Below are 11,129 nucleotides of genomic sequence, written 5' to 3'. Positions count from 1 at the left end.
GGCCTGAGGAGAGAGTCCACATAGCCAGACAATCCTGCTGTTAGGGTGCCAATGCCTGAGATGATGGGGTGTCCAGGATTTCCAGGTTTATGGATCTTGGGTAGCAAACAGAATACCCCCGTCGGGGTTCTAGGCACAGATCTGTTCCTGTGCTTTTTCAGGGAGTTTCTTGAGCAGATGGTGTAGTTTCTTTTTGTAATCCTCAGTGGGATCACAGGATAATGACCTGTAGAATGTGGAGTTAGAGAGCTGCCTAGCAGCCTCTTGTTCATATTGCAACATATTCATGATGACATCAGCTCCTCCTTTGTCAGTCTTTTTGATTATAATGTCAGAGTTGTTCCTGAGGTTGTTGATGGCATTGTGTTCAGCAAGGCTGAGGTTATGGGGCAAGTGATGCTGCTTTTCCACAATTTCAGCCCGTGCACGTTGATGGAAGCAATCTATGTAGAAGTCCATTCTGTTGTTTCAACCTTCAGGTAGCTCTGGACTCCAGGGGACAAATTGATCACCCTGATATCTTTTGTAAAATAATACATCTTGAAAGACATAATCTCGTGAACTGAGTCTAAAGGAAAAATATTCATATTTTCCCATACTAACAAAGCAAAATGGCTATTTGATCAACATGGCTAATATCCATGGTTGCATCTGCAATGGCAGTAAAAGCTTAGCTTTATGTGCAGCTATTAACTATGTGCCTCCTGGTTTCAGATGCTAAAAGACCCATAGTTCATCAGTAATTGTCTTGCTCAAGTATTTGATTCTCTTAGTGTCACTGATCTGTTGGGCAAAAATTGGATTATGTCTGGCAAGTAGCTTAATGATGCTCAAGTAAATACCACAATTGTTTGTTGCTCTCTAACATTTCACGCTGATCATGAAAAGGGAGACCTAAATTAGCGAAAGTTTTTTGACTGTGTCAAGCAATATTTTTATTACTTCTTGCCTCTTCCTAATATTTTCAGATTCTTGTGTATCAAAACACGGACTGATACTATGGTCCTTCGTGAATTGTGACTGCATACGTTTTTTGCTCCTCCCATGAACAGACATTGACTTTAGCATATTCTTCCAATCTTTGAAACCCGTAACAAAATCTCAAAGATCAATGGGGGTATCTCCAAACAACCAACAAATGTGACAGCATGCATAATCTGAAAGATAGGAGTATGCTAGCCACTTGACATGCAAATTTTCATGCAGTGCATTTTTCATTCTGTAAAATGAAGATGGAAAAAGGAGACTGTTCATCTGGCACATCACTTTCAGTGGACTGGCAAGGCCCAATCTGTACAAGCATACACAATTGCTCTGGTGATAAAACAGAATCTTGAAAGCAGATGTTACCAGATGGGAACGTCAAACCTATTTCAGCAGGAAGACTGCTTTGACCGGCTTCATTGTTGACCTACAGGGCCTTTGGCTTTGCTCGTTTCAAGTTCATCTCCAGGGTCTTTGAGTCTTTTGGTTTTAAGATAGTCTATTGGATTGTTGGTTGTAGCTCATCTCAGGGTCTTCAGTTGTGCTGGTTTCAAGCAAATTTTTTTCAAGAAATATCATCAGTTACTATTATAGGTGCAACTTCAGTGCTACTGCATGAATTATTTTCCTGACTTAAACCTTGGCACGACCGATCCATGCGTGCTGAATTGAGAGAGAGCCCTGGACTTTCTATTTCATACTGTGGGGTTGACCAGGAAGTTTACAAAACAATAGTTGCTGCTTGTTAGGGTTTTTGGAGGCGGTTCAGAAGAGCAAAATCTTTCTTCCCATTTTCTGAACTGGTATTTTATTGATGGTTTTCACTTTCAGAGAGTTATTCTCCGACTGGAACATAAGCTGGAACTATAGGCCTGAATAAAGTGTATTTTTATGCTGCTTAATTTATCCTTCAGTTACGGGGATAAATCACAGGATTTATTTTCGACGCAGAGGCTCGCAGATTCTATCAGCAGACCTAGAGCGGAGCAGGGGTTGGGAGAGGCCAGAGAAGGCACACATACCTCCGTGTCCCATGGCAAGAGGAGGATATGGAAAGAAATTGCATTCTCCAACTGCAGCCCCTTCAGCACTGTAGCGTGGCCAGTGGCTGCAACCCATGCAGGATGGGTAAGAAACTCCTCCTACTACTGGGCATGCTCAAGTGCTGTGGGATTTTGCAAAGGCATTGCAGGACAGGTGGGTGGGGTCCCCTGTGGCCCCTATAAAAATGGGGGCTGATGGCCAGGGATGGTAAGACACATACAACTCATGCAATTGCATTAGCCCTGAAGCTGGGAGGGGGCCCCTTGGAAAGGTTACTGACTCAGCTACTTGTGAAGGTGGGGCCTCCGAATCAAGGGGGGCAGATGGCAGTGACAGATGAATAGCAGGTGCAGCTAGGGTTCCCAACTTTCTAATTGCACAGAACCAAACACCCTTGCCCCACCCCTTCCCCAAGGCCCCTCCCCACACTCACTCCATCCCCCCTCCCTCTGTTGCTTGCTCTCCTCTACCCTTACTCTCATTCACTGGGCTGGAGCAGGGGGATGGGGTGTGAGAGAGGGCTCTGGCTGGGGATGAGGGGTTTGGGGTGCAGGAGAGGGCTCAGGGCTGGGGTAGGAGGTTGGGGTGCACAAGGGAGTGAGGGATGTGTGCTCTGGCAGGACAGCGCTTAACTCAGGTGGCTCCCAAAAGTGGCTGGCATGTATGGCTCCTAAGCAGATGGGTGGCCAGGGGGCTATGTGTGCTGGCAGGCGCCATCCCCACTGTTCCCATTGGCCTCAGTTCCTGGCCAATGGGAGGTGTGGCGGAGCCCCCCTGGCTGCCCCTGTGCCTAGGAGCTGGACAGGTCAGACGCTTCCAGGAGCTGTGCAGAACCAGGGCAGGCAGGGAGCCTGCTTTAGCCCTGCTGCATTGCCGACCAGACTTTTAGCAGCCTGGTCAACGGGGCTGACCAGAGCTGCCAGGGTCCCTTTTTGACCAGCTGTTCTGGTCAAAAAACAGGTGCCCGCAACCTTAAGTGCAGCTGCTGAGGGCCCCTGCACTTGGAGGAGCCCTGCAGGCTCAGGGCTGCTCAGCCGCACATACATGCCTGGTCCAAGCTGCTGCCAGTGTTTGCGGCCTGCTGGAACATCTTGGGAGTGCAATGCGCCAGTCCCCACTGCCATGTTTGAATTCGTGCCTTCAAAATGGTGGCTCTGCCATGAATTGTGATGAGCGGGGCTGCCAATGGCAGAGCTTCCAGCTTGGTCGGAAGCCCCTCCTCTCCTCCTACTGCCCAGGAAATTCAAATGGAGAGCAGGACCCAGCACACTGCTCTTCCCAGGCACTCTGACTCTAGCTCTGGTGGGAACAGCTGCTTTGGCTCCTGCAGCAGCAGTTCTGGCTCTGGCGGGAACAATGGTGATGGCTCTAGTGGTGCAGGGCCCGGGCTGGAGGGAGTGCATGGCATGGGGCTGGGCAGGGATGAGGATGGGGATGCAGAGGCAGGGATGAGTGTGGGAGATGGGGGCAGTGAGAAGTTATTTAAATGTGGGACATGTGGTGGCAGGTGGGACCCCCAATAAAAACCTCTTGTTCCTCTGCCCCTGGCAGATGGGGGGGCTGGATCACGTGAGGCTTGTCAGCATTTGCTTACACTGTTAAATTTGCCATTGGAATTCAGCCTTCCCTCTGCAGGTAAAATAAGTTACTTTCCCATAGTGCTGCAGCCACAGGTAGGGTGCACTGTAGTATGCTTAGGTATAAAGTGATAGCTAGGAATTTATGTCTACACTGCAAGGTGTGATTGCAGCTCAGATAGCCATACCTGCACTAGCTTTGATCTGCCGACCTAGAATAGGTAAAAGTAGCAGCGGGCATGTGGTGGTGTGGGCTGCAGCCCAGGTAGCAACCCAGGTATGTACCCAGGGTCACTGGTGAGCTTCTACAGCCCACACTGAAGTTTGTGCCACTGCGTCTTCGCCGCTGGTTTTACCGTGCTAGCTAGATTAAAGCTAGCGCAGGTATACCAGCCCATGCTGTAATCATAACTCTGATTGCAGGGTAGACATCCCCTTAGAGAACACTGCTGTCAGAAAGTGCTTGATGGGAAAGGAGAGCATACGCTGAGGAAGAAATAAAGCCTGAATGTTGCACTGTCTTGGCTGCCTGGTTTTATGCTTGTACAATAGCCATTAAGCTCTCTGTTTCTCATCATTCTTAACACTCAGCTCTTCTGAGCATCAATATATCACGGGCCCCTCCACACCACAAAATGTGGATCTAAACTTCTCCCAAAACTCTGGGGCTGGGGGTTGCTTTGAGGCCCCACCCTATACGATGATGGCGATCTGTCTGAAACCAATCATGTATTATTATGCAATTCCTTTTCTCAGTGCCCCCGCAGCCAACAAATGGTTTGAAGTTTGAATCTAAAAATCCTGATTTAAAAAGGAAGAGATTCCAGAATTGCATTTCTAATCCATAGCTGAGTGATCTAGCTTCCAGAAGAAGCAAATAGATGGACAAAGCCAAACACCATTAGAAGCCAGATCCGACCACGTTTTCTATCTACAGTATCATGTTTTCCAAATATTTCATTCAGTGTGGTCACCAGCAGCGATTCCAGAGGTAATCCGGTGTCTCCTGTTACAATTTCCTCCATGACTGGGGCTCAGCACTACTGTGCCCTTATTCATTTGCTTCAACATCATCCTTAAAGAAAGGTCAGCTAATTCTTCCTCCCGCTTGTGTCTGCACGTCTCTCTTAATACATGGGATGGCCCTGGAGTGACCTGAGAAGAATTTTGGAGGGCTGCGGTCTGGACATTTCTGTGGATTTTTAAAATATTCAATTAAAAACATATTTTCCATTGAGGGAGAGTGGCTATTTGACTGCTGTCCAGCAGGAGTCCAGCTTTACGCCGGGCGCTCACTGTAAATATTTAAACAAAAAATAATCTTGGCTAGCTAAATTAAATCTGGTTTAGGTCACATGCGGAAATGAATCTGTTAGTTTCAGCCTAGTCCCTTGTGGCTGTTTGGTTGCTTCATCGCAGAAACCACCAAATAGTTTGTCACAGTTGGTAGTCTGTGCTCCAGCAAGAGCAGTAGGGGCTGCAAGTCAGGACTGAGGTGCATTGACTGAGCTGTTGGAGGCCCAGGAGTGCAATAGCAGGGTGGCTCCAGGCCACCATGGATGTGCATTGGCAGACTTGCATGGTGCTGAGGGCTGGCATATTGGGGGGAGCTGCATGTCAGGTACGAGGGGGCTGCCAGTTAGGAATGAAGTGCATCACCTGAGCAACATGGGCACCAGAGCTGAAATAGCAGGGGGACTGCAGGTCAGGAATGGGACTCTGGTGGAAAGTCACTCCGATATGGTGACAAAAATATATTTCAAACAATGACGTTTTTGCACCATCAATAATAATCTGTGATAGGCAGCTGCACTCACAGCGCTCCAGGTATCTTGAAAAAGCCACTGTCATTTATGCACCCAAGTGAGTTGCCTGATTGGATTCCTTGAGTGGAATCTGGAAAGCCCAAATGTACCCTACAAAAGGAAACCACTTGAGAAGGTTGAACATGGCCACTGCCTCTGCCCTTCTGCAAATGGATTCAGCGATATAGTTGCTTTCCCAGGGCGGAATTAGGGTGACCAGGTGTCCCAATTTTATAGGGACAGTCCTGATATTTGGGGCTTTGTCTTATACAGGCGCCTATTACCTCCCACCCTGTCCCGATTTTTCACAAGGGCGATCTGGTCACCCTGGGTGGAGTAACCACTGCAAAGGAGCTGTTGTAGTCTAATGATGCAGCCAGTGGGGCAAAGTTTCAGTAACATTATGGGCAGTAAGGCCTGATTCTCTGCTTCCTTGCCCCTTGTGTTATCTGTGTCTGTGCAAAGTGAGCGTGAGATGCTACCACAGCAGAGTGGCACATTCCATGCCTACTTGGCACAGATGTAAATGACAATACAGGGGAGCAAGGAAATTGAGAATCAAGCCCAGTGTGGATTTTATCCAGAAGATGGCAGGGAATGAGTTAAACCTCTCTCCCTGCCTCCCTTCCTCTGTGGGGCTTGGCTAAAGTTAGCCACACATTTGACCTTTGCTGTAGGCCTTGGCGGCATCCAGTGTGCCTCACCCTCTTACTCTGCACTTGGGCTGAGGGAAGCCCTGTTGTATGCGCATTTGGCCCTTAAAGAGGCAGGATATTCTTTCCAGCTATGTCTGTGTTGTACAGTAAAGCTTGCCACGCATCTGTCCAAGCCCCTCCTAGGCCCACAGTGTCCTTTACTGCTGTAGCTGACCTTATGGCCTTATCTTGTATGTCACCCAGCAGGCAACTGGTGACTGCACCAGCCTGAGAAATCTAATAGTTCACTGAAGTTATCAGACTGCTGGTTAAGACATTGCCAGCAGCCTGAGATTTTTGAACGAACTCATCATACCGTCTGCTGTGAGAGGGAGGGGCGAAGGGGCAGTGATGGGAAGCTCAGTATGAGCTGTTGCAGGAAGCGAAGGAAAGTCAGAAGACCCCCTCCACAATCAGTCTGCCTTCAGTGCCCTACGTGGAGACAGGTGGAAAGAGGATGAGCCAACATCTCAGTGACTGAGTCCCTTCCACCACAAAGATGGACTTGGAGTTCAGCTCTCAGTCTGCCAGCACTTCCTTGACAGAGACGGTGCCCCTCATGCCTGGAAAGCCCATAATCAGCATGCAGCCAGTGGGGAGGGCAGACACAGGCCAAGGGGCAAAGCCCAGAAGGTGCATTAATAAAAACAACTGGGTTTGAAAAGTGATAGTAATAAAATGATGCTGTTGGGTCAAAGCACTGCCCTGGATTACAACAGGACCATCCCTGGCCTATGGTGTCAGGCAAGAGAGCCCCACGGCAGAAGTAGTTCGGCCCTCTGGCCATGTTTTACTGTTCTTGCCTTTCAGAGCTCAGCCAGTGTGTGTGTTACGGGGTCATAGCTGAGATGGTAACCTATTGGTGGGGAGCAGTGTGGTGAGCGGTTGGAGCACACAACTGGGAGTCAAGCCCTTTCTTTTCCAGGCTCTGCAACCGCTTCCCAGCTAGGAATGATGAGTTAGCACTGGTAACATGCCTGGAAGATGGAAAGCACAATGTAATTGATAGGGATGATGATTAATAACAATGTGGGTAGCAAAGGCTGATTAATGTTTTGCAAATCCACTTTAGGAGCCCGTAAATTCCCTGAATCTTACGAATATACACTTACTATATTGGGACTATTGTGTGCAAATTCTGTTCTCTCACACACTGAGCCGTGCGTGTATATGTTTCAGCCCTGGCATGCTGGGCCTGGCTCCAGAGGTGTGTACTCTACTTGCATACAAACTGCTTTGTGTTTGGATGCGTAAGAAGCTGTAATGATTCCCATTTGGGTTTGACCTTTTGCTCGATATTAAGCCTCACTGAGATGAACACTGCAGTGAGTGCAATTCCTCACGATGAAATATCTCTCCAGTGGGTAATTCCAGCCTCATCTGAGCTATGTTTTCTCCCACTGAATCATTTATTCCTGGTGTCAGGAAAGTGCAGAACGACTCTCCCCATCGGCTCTCTGTGCTCAGAGCCTCATTGATTCCTCAACTCCTACGCCTACAAATCTGCTACCTCAGCAGCCTCCTCCCACCTAGATTTTTTCCCAGGGGATACTGGGGCAAGGGGAGGATCCCAGAAAGAGGAAAGCTTCTCTAACAAGCCCATTCACAATCAAGGGGAGATGTGGTTTATTTAAGCTTCCTGATCCTCAGTCCGTGTCTTTCTGTTTGGAAGCTTTTCACACTAGTCCTGATGCTGTGAAATACCCTTCTCAGTACATTAGAGAGGCAACATGGGTGAGGTTTCAGAGTAACAGCCGTATTAGTCTGTATTCGCAAAAAGAAAAGGAGTACTTGTGGCACCTTAGAGACTAACCAATTTATTTGAGCATAAGCTTTCGTGAGCTACAGCTCACTTCATCGGATGCATACTGTGGAAAGTGTAGAAGATCTTTTATACACACAAAGCATGAAAAAATGCCTCCCCCCGCCCTACTCTCCTGCTGGCAATAGCTTATCTAAAGTGATCACTCTCCTTACAATGTGTATGATAATCAAGTTGGGCCATTTCCAGCACAAATCCAGGTTTTCTCACCCCCCCCCCCACACAAACCCACTCTCCTGCTGGTAATAGCTTATCTAAAGTGACCGCTCTCCTTACAATGTGTATGATAATCAAGGTGGGCCATTTCCAGCACAAATCCAGGGTTTAACAAGAACATCTCCCGGGAGCGGGGGGGGGCGCTTAGGAAAAAACAAGGGGAAATAGGTTACCTTACATAATGACTTAGCCACTCCCGGTCTCTATTCAAGCCTAAGTTAATTGTATCCAATTTGCAAATGAATTCCAATTCAACAGTTTCTCTCTGGAGTCTGGATTTGAAGTTTTTTGTTGAAGAATTGCAACTTTCATGTCTGTAATCGCGTGACCAGAGAGATTGAAGTGTTCTCCGACTGGTTTATGAATGTTATAATTCTTGACATCTGATTTGTGTCCATTTATTCTTTTACGTAGAGACTGTCCAGTTTGACCAATGTACATGGCAGAGGGGCATTGCTGGCACATGATGGCATATATCACATTGGTGGATGTGCAGGTGAACGAGCCTCTGATAGTGTGGTTGATGTTATTAGGCCCTGTGATGGTATCCCCTGAATAGATATGTGGGCACAGTTGGCAACGGGCTTTGTTGCAAGGATAGGTTCCTGGGTTAGTGGTTCTGTTGTGTGGTATGTGGTTGTTGGTGAGTATTTGCTTCAGGTTGGGGGGCTGTCTGTAGGCAAGGACTGGCCTGTCTCCCAGGATTTGTGAGAGTGTTGGGTCATCCTTCAGGATAGGTTGTAGATCCTTAATAATGCGTTGGAGGGGTTTTAGTTGGGGGCTGAAGGTGATGGCTAGTGGCGTCCAGTCGGAGAACACTTCAATCTCTCTGGTCACGCGATTACAGACATGAAAGAGACAAGATTTTGAGATTACACAAAATTGTTCTCCAGGTCTCGGAAAGGTACTCTGAGTGTCACAGCTAAATAAAAGGTGGAATAGACTGTTTAGCATAAGGAATTAATGTTGTAAGAGACCATTCAAGGTGAAGTGGGCAGCTAACACCTCTGCAGTCATAGGATAACGGAGGGTTAGTGGGTTATAGATTGCTGTAATCAGCCATAAATCCAGCATCTTTTATGATTTTTGGTGTCTAAAAATTATGAATTTAAGCTTCTAGGCTTGTTTTATGAAGGTGTTGTGTAGATTTCCTTTGAGCATAAGGATTGAGAGATCAGATGTGGAGTGAGCATTTTGTGAAAAGTGTTCACCCCCGGGAGATACGGTGTTTTTTCTGTGAGAGTTCATTTGAGAGTGTAGTGATTGTCTGTCTGGTTTCACCCACAAACATAGGTGCCAACTTCTGTTGGCGCCGACGGGTGCTCGACACCCCTCTGCCCCTGGCCCCACCCTGACTCCACCCCTGCCCCACCCCCTTTCCAGCCTCTTCCCCGCCTCCTCCCCGAGCGCGCTGCATTCCCGCTCCTCCCCCTCCCTTCGAGAGCTTGTTACGCTGCGAAACAGCTGTTTTGTGATGGCACGTGCTGGGAGGAGAAGCAGGGATGCGGCACACTCAGGGGAGGAGGCGGAGGCAAGGTGGGGCAGGGGGGCAGAGCAGAGTGGGGAGAGAAGCTTGGCTGCTGGTGGGTGGAGACCACCCACCAATTTTTCAGCCCTGTGTTGGTGCCTATGCTATTGGGACATTTAGGGCACTGGATGAGATACCTTTCACAGCATGTGTAGGACCCATGGTTCTTGAAAGGTGTGTTGGGGGGGGATCTTGATCATTGTAGCAGTGGAGATATGTCTGCAGGTTTTGCATCTGTTGTTCTGGGGGGGGTCTGGTGTCACTTTGAGTTGTGGGTCCTGGTCTGTGGGGAGCTTGCTTCTGAGGGTGAGCTTGGCGAGGTTGGGGGGGTGGGGTTGAAGGCCAGAAGAGGGTCTTTCAGAATGTGGTCCTTATTGATTGTGGGTTGTCATTGTTTAATGATACCCCCTACAGGTTCCAATGTGGGGTGGTAGGTGACAACAAAGAAAGTGACATCAGAGGGTTTTTTCCATATTGAAGCAGGGTCTGTCGGGTATTTGGGTGGCCCATTCCAAGATGCGATCTGCTTCTCTCATGGAATGATCTTGTTTGGTGAAGGCGGTTTTAAGTGTGTTAATGTGCATATCCCAGACTTTCTTCTCAGAGCATATTCTGTGGTATCTGAGTACCTGGCTGTAGAAAACAGATTTCTTGGTGTGTTTGGGGTCACCACTGGAGCTGTGAAGAGAAGTTTGGTGATCCGTGGGTTTCTTTCTATATAGCTGACTGTAGGGTTTCATTGGGGAAGTTGATTGTGGTGTCCAGGAAGCTGATGCTGGTGCAGGAGTGTTCCAGAGAGAGTTTGATGGATGGATGGTGGTTGTTGAAGTTGTGATGGAAGTCTGAGGGAGTTTAGGTTGCCTGTCCAGAGGATGAAAATGTCATAGATGTATCTGAGGTGTATAATTGGTTTTGTGCTGTATTTGTCCAGAAATTCTTCCTCAAGGTGGTCCATGAAGAGGTTGGTATATTGAGGAACTATTTTGGTACCAAGCCTGTTCCCATGGTTTGCCCAAAGTGTTTTTTTTTAATATAAAGTTGTTGCATATGAGGATGAAATAGATGAGTTTGGCAATGTGCTTTGGGTAGATCTCTGAGGGTTGGCCATTGTCTTGTAGATATTTGAGGCAGGCAGTGATGCTGTCTTCATGAGGAATGTTGGTATACAGGGAGATTACATGTATGGTGGCAAGGATGGTGTTCTGATGGAGGTTGTTAATCTTGTGGAGTTTCTGGAGGAAGTTGGTTGTGTCCTGGAGGAAACTGGCCCTCTGTATGGTGAGTGGTTTGAGGATGGCTTCTGTGAGTCCTGATACCCCTTCATTAAAGAGTGCTGTGGCCAGATATGATGAATCTGCCTCGGTTCCCTTATTTATGTATCTTGAGACACATGTGGAAGGTTCCTGGGATGGATTTGTGGGGGATGAGATTGTAGAGTTTCTCTGGCAGTTGTTTGGG

The sequence above is a fragment of the Chelonia mydas genome, chromosome 10 (assembly GCF_015237465.2).
Source record: "Chelonia mydas isolate rCheMyd1 chromosome 10, rCheMyd1.pri.v2, whole genome shotgun sequence".
Taxonomy (NCBI): Eukaryota; Metazoa; Chordata; order Testudines; family Cheloniidae; genus Chelonia; species Chelonia mydas.
This window is presented reverse-complemented; position numbering follows the sequence as displayed.